We start from the raw sequence: 6,000 nt of genomic DNA on the forward strand, positions 1-6,000 counted from the left end.
CTCACTCTATAGTGTAAGAAAAACAAGTGTTTCAGTCTCTACTTAAAACTGGTAAGTTTGCCTTGAACGGATATTTATAATGTGATTATACATTTTTGCTAATTTTTAAAGAAGCTACATATTTCTAAATTGTTTTTTAAAGCTCAAATGCAAGCAGTTTTTAAAAGATTAGTTAATAAATTATTATTATTATTATTTATTCGGATAGAACATGCAATTTAAAGCAACTTTCTAATTTACTCCTATTACCATTTTTTCTTTGTTCTCTTGGTATCTTTATTTGAAAAGGCAAGACTGTAAGCATAGAACCCGGGCCATTTTTTGTTCAGCACCAGGGTAGTCTAAATGTAGCCACCAATCAGCAACCCAGGTGCAGAATAAAAAATGGTCCGGCTCCTAAGCTTACATTCAAATAAAGATAGCAAGAGAATGAAGACAAATTAATATTATGAGTAAATTAGAAAGTTGCTTAAAATTGCATGTTCTATCTGAATAATGAAAGTTTAATTTTGTCTACACTATCCCTTTAAAGGATTATTGATAGCAAGCCCATCGATTACTATGGCAATTAGTTTACAACTTGACATCACTCAGAGGATAAGCCCCCCACATTTAAAAAAAGAACAACTAATTAAATTGCAGATTTAATACAAGAAGCTCAGCTAACATGATCCATTCAGATTCAGTCTCACAGACCTGAGAACTTCTCTGAGCATAGTCAACTACAGGAGTAATAACACAAGTCCCCTAGATACTAGATCAGAAACAGCCTATCTAACAGCCTATCGCTCCAATTCCTTTGCGGTTCTATGGGCCAATTTACTAAAGGGCCAATGTTAGTGAATAGGTTTCAAAGAATGACAGATATTGGGTGACTGGCGATGCCATTCCTGGCTTAATGGATCTAGATCACTGGTTTTAAAACCTGTTCTCCGGCCTCCCTAACAGGCCAGATTTTCAGGATTACCTTGGGTGAGAGCAGGCAAAATAACCATAACTAGTTCAGATATCCTTAAAATCTGGCCTGTTAGGGAGCCTTCATGACAAAGTTTTCATACACAGCATTAAAGAAATTGAAAAATGTTAGCGCCAAATAAAAGCATCATTTAGATTTAGCTATTTTTACATTCTCACCAGGAAATATTTCTTAATTCAGTGCTGCGGAATCTGTTGGCACTTTATAAATAAAGAAGAAGAATAATAATAATGTATGAACAAGACAGAGCTATTCTCAGTGTAAACCATTCCCCCCTGGTTATACACTGCATTTACCATATTTCTCTAAATCAGAAATGGGCATTATTTTGTCTTAACGGCAGAATTTTAAAATTAGTGGCACAATAAGCTAATTCTGTGCTTTGTGTGCTAGAATAGTAAAGAGGGAGGGACTTAATTGAATGAAATTAATTGAATTAACCTTAAATACTTAAAGTACTAATAGTGGATACTCAGGGAAATGGGCATTATCTGGTTTATAAATGGTTACTACAGTATATCATTAGATTGCAACAGAAAAATCTATTCTAAATATTTAATGCTCTGTTTCTTTAGAACATTTTATTTTTAAACAAAATCCTGTCTTTTACTATGGGCTAAATTATAAGTGGACTGGTATTTTGCGCTTCTACTAGAGCGCTAACTGCACTAGAAGTAAGATTTACAAGTTGAAAGTAAACTGGTTTCGCTCTAGCGGTAACCTGACTAGCGCAAAAATCCGAACTTAGACTATTGCGTGCGCATTAACGCATTCCCCCATAGAAGTCAACAGAGACAATGTACAGTATATGTATGTATCTCTATAATGAAGCCCTTTTTATTAGACAGTGTTATTATGAGTGTAAGTGTACTTTGTAATGTATTTTTATGTGTTTTATACAACTTTCAAAAACAGTTACCCTGAGCTCTGAAATAGCAGTAATCATTCTAGGCTAAATTGTGATTGCGCTCACATGATCGCGTTTACTTTCGAGCGCAAACCCTCGTGATATACCCCTTATTGCGCGTGCGCAAACAATTGAGCTCCACTTGTAATCTAGCCCTATGTGTTTAACTGTTTAAAAGGGGTTAAATACATTGTCATAGTTGCACTCCAGATGGAGATATAACCAGTGATTAGAGCATACTCATGGAGGGTTTAACAGATAGTAAAACAGAGGAGTTTGTAAAATAAAATACATTAAGTTGATGAATTATGTCATTCATATTTTAAAAAAAATTGCCAAATAATGCTAATTTTTCTTCTCTCTCTGCTGACTTCTATTTTTTACGTTAGTCTCTTCCTTCTCACATTAAGGTTCCCATAATAGCAACATGAATTCAAGTAACTGGCAAAACTTTTTTTGGCAACAATTTCATGCACTTCACAAAATAACAATTTTAATAAAGTGGGTTGTTTTTTTACATAAAATATTTACTCATTAAATTATCAGCCATATTGGATAGATGTCAAAAGTATATGCCAGTTTGGGTTTTTGAACACATATATCAGGATTCCCGACATAGCTATAGTCTAATCTTAGTGCTTTTAGCTTACATTTGTAAAGAAATTAAATAAAAACAGATAACTGGCGGAGTATAAAGTATGATTATTAAATATTTGCAGGAATACACATATTGGGTTTTTCAAGAGCATTAATAAATATTGTTTGTAGAATTGATTATTTTTTTTATCCCATCCTGAAATTTTAGAAAACAAACTTATATTAAAGGGACGGTAAAGACAAAATTAAACTTTCATGGTTCAAATAGAGCATGAAATTTTAAATAACTTTGCAAATGTATTCTATTATATAATGTGCTTCATTCTCTTGGAATCCTTTGTTGAAAAGTATACCTAGGTAGGCTCAGGGGCAGCAATGCACAACTATGAGCTAGTGGCTGCAAAATATTTTTATTGTCATTGGTTCACCCAATATAGTGAGCTAGCCCCTAGTAGTGCACTGCTGCACCTTCAAAAAAGGATATCAAGCGAATGAGGCAAATTTGATAATGAAAGTAAATTGGAAAGTTATTTAAAAACACATGCTCTATCTCAATCATTAAATAAAAAAATGGGGATTCATATCCCTTTAAGGTGACTTTAAAACAAATGTTGAACTTGACATTCTTCAATGTCAAACACATGTCCTTCTCACCATGTTATTTATGTGTCACTGTACTGTAAATCACAGAGTGAGCTGTCCAAGGCATTTGCAGGCTGTACAGTGGTATAAAGTGCTATTATGACCAAATAACTGTTTTCCCTGCTCATAAAAAGCACAGTACAAGTTGCTTGTTTCTTTTTGTTGATAAAATAAATAAATGTATTTTCCTTTGAAATTTCTTTTTTTCTTTTACAAATTTCTGTGCAAAATAAAACAAACCTTAAAGAAAATGTGTTAAACAAAACAAATATATATATATATATACCTTGCCCCGGGCTGCACTGTTTGTGTCAAAATAGATTTGTTGATAGATTTTAGCAGGCATTATTTTAATGCAAATAACAGCAGCTGTTGAGAAGGCAACTTGACTTAGGCCCTGTGGGTCGAATTTTTTTTTAAAAAGCAGGGAATCTGTATTAGCATGTCAAAGGTCTAAAAAGGTATATCTGTTAACCTAAATACCTATCACCTCTCTATTTCTGTCAATATATCAATGTATCAAATCTATACATCTTTCTATTTATTTTTATATCTATCTTTATATGACTCAATATATATATATACATCTAGTCTATCATCTAACAATCTATCTCTCTATATCTATCTATCTTTTTTATTTCTCTATCTATTTCTATATATATCTATATGGCTCAATATCTATCTATCTATCTATCTATCTATCTATCTATCTATCTATCTATCAAATATATCTATATATCATAATCTATCTATCATCTATCTATCATCAATATATCTGTCTAATCTATCAATGTATCATATCTATATATCTTTCTATTTATTTTTATATCTATCTCTATATGACTCAATATATATATATATATATATATATATATATATATACATCTAGTCTTTCTATCATCTATCAATCTATCTCTCTATATCTATCTATCTTTTTATCTCTATCTATTTCTATATATATCTATATGACTCAATATCTATCTATCTATCAAATATATATATATATATCATAATCTATCTATCATCTATCATCAATATATCTATCTAATCTATCAATGTATTACATCTATCTATCATCTATCAATCTCTCTATATCTATATATCTCTTTATCTCTCTCTCTATCCATCTATTTCTATATATATGTATATTACTCAATATCTATCTATTTATCTATCTATCTATCAATCAAATATATCTCTATATCATAATATATCATCTATCTATCATTAATATATCTATCTAATCTATCAATGTATTAAATCTATCTATCTATCTATATATATATATATATATGACTCAATAGCTCTATCTATCTATCTATCTATCTATCTATCAATCCATCATCTAATCTATGTTTCTATCGGTCTATCTAAGTGCAAATTCAGACAGCAAGTTACCAATCATATTAGCTTGTATTAACTAAATCAATAATTTGTGGCTTCTTTACAACTCCACATTTACCATTAACCATACATTTTTTGCTAGAAAAAAAATACTCACATACAGCGTGCAAATTTCTGCAAACAAAATAACTGATATATAAGTCAATAATTTTCCCAAACTTCATTAAGTAACATGAATGATTCTGCAATTTTGCATGTAAAAGCCTGCACTGAAAGGTAATTATCAGCTTTAAAAAAAAAAAAAAAAAAAACAAGTTAACACGTTTTATTTTTTTCCAACATAAAAACAATTTCTGATTGCTCAATGTGCCAAGTAACAAACAAAAGTGTCATTCAAATACTAAATGTCATTACACAAATAACGACCTGCAGAGCTTACACTCTAAAATGCTGTACTAGAGATGTAAAGAGGGACCACTAGGAGATGTGAAGCCTGGGAATTGACTATAACTCAAAACATGCAGAGAAAACCAAATACAATACAGCGAGTAAAACTAGACTAATACAGAAAAAGAAATATTCAATACAGAGGGAGCATGAACAATTGCGAGAAGATAATCATAATGTCTTGCAGTGCTAGCAATATAATACACAGAGCAGACAAACCCAAAGATTAATAAATAATAATAAGAATAATAATGATAGTGTTGCCCAGGAGAGCTTACACTCTAATACTCATTGGAACATGGATAAGAGGGAGCACGGGGGGGGGGGGGAGCAATCCAAAACTGCAAACCTTGCCCTCTACCCTGCAGACACTTACAGTAGAAGGTATAAAAATCTGCTAAATTAGTTACCTACACGGTACTTAAAACAAGGAAATAGATCTAAGTCCTGGCCATCTCCCTGCTGCGATTTTTGTGCTGCTTTTTACAGATAAGACAAAGCTTTAAGGTTTGTAGAGTTTTGGGGATTGCTGTGGCGTGTGGGGTTGGTCTCTTAATGGTAAAAGAATACAAACATGAACAAAAGACTTACCTGGCAGGGAGAGAATATCCAGCAGACAAGATTTTAACTTCCCAGAGGAGTGTGTGGGGTCCGGCTTGAAGCTGGAGAGGATAACGCTGAGACCTCCTCCCGCCCCTCCAGCACTGTGCTGCCCTGCCCCAGCCACTGAGCAATGGCAAAGCTCAAAAAGAAAAAGATGAATTGCTGCTGCTCCCCCTCCCTCTCCCCCTAACATACTTTGTCTCTCCACTTTATATAAACCTTACTCCCAAGTAGGATTGTAACTGCATGACAGGTTTCATTCTCTCTCTCTCTCTCTCTCTCTCTCTCTCTCTCTCTCTCTCTCTCTCTCTCTCTCTCTCTCTCTCTCTCTCTCTCTCTCTCTCTCTCTCTCTCTCTCTCACACTCTCACTCACTCTCTCTCACTCACTCTCACACTCTCTCACTCACTCACATCTTTCTTTCTTTCTCCCACCCATTGCTCCTTCTTTCTTTTATCTCTTTCCATCTTTCAGGTTTATAATTA

The 6,000-nt window shown here is 33.0% G+C and overlaps 1 protein-coding gene across 2 annotated transcripts in view; it reads right to left on the reverse strand.

Moving 5' to 3' along the window:
* S1PR5 (sphingosine-1-phosphate receptor 5) overlaps positions 1–5,633 on the reverse strand; it is a 44,160-nt gene extending 38,527 nt beyond the window's left edge. The window contains exon 1 of one of the 2 annotated variants that reach the window (XM_053717925.1): positions 5,505–5,633. The gene's annotated coding sequence lies outside the window, so the exon portion shown is untranslated. The remainder of the gene's footprint in view (positions 1–5,504) is intronic. The other variant, XM_053717924.1, reaches the window with a different exon arrangement.
* Positions 5,634–6,000: the final 367 nt, after the last annotated feature.

This window comes from Bombina bombina, chromosome 6 (assembly GCF_027579735.1).
Source record: "Bombina bombina isolate aBomBom1 chromosome 6, aBomBom1.pri, whole genome shotgun sequence".
NCBI classification, from domain to species: Eukaryota; Metazoa; Chordata; class Amphibia; order Anura; family Bombinatoridae; genus Bombina; species Bombina bombina.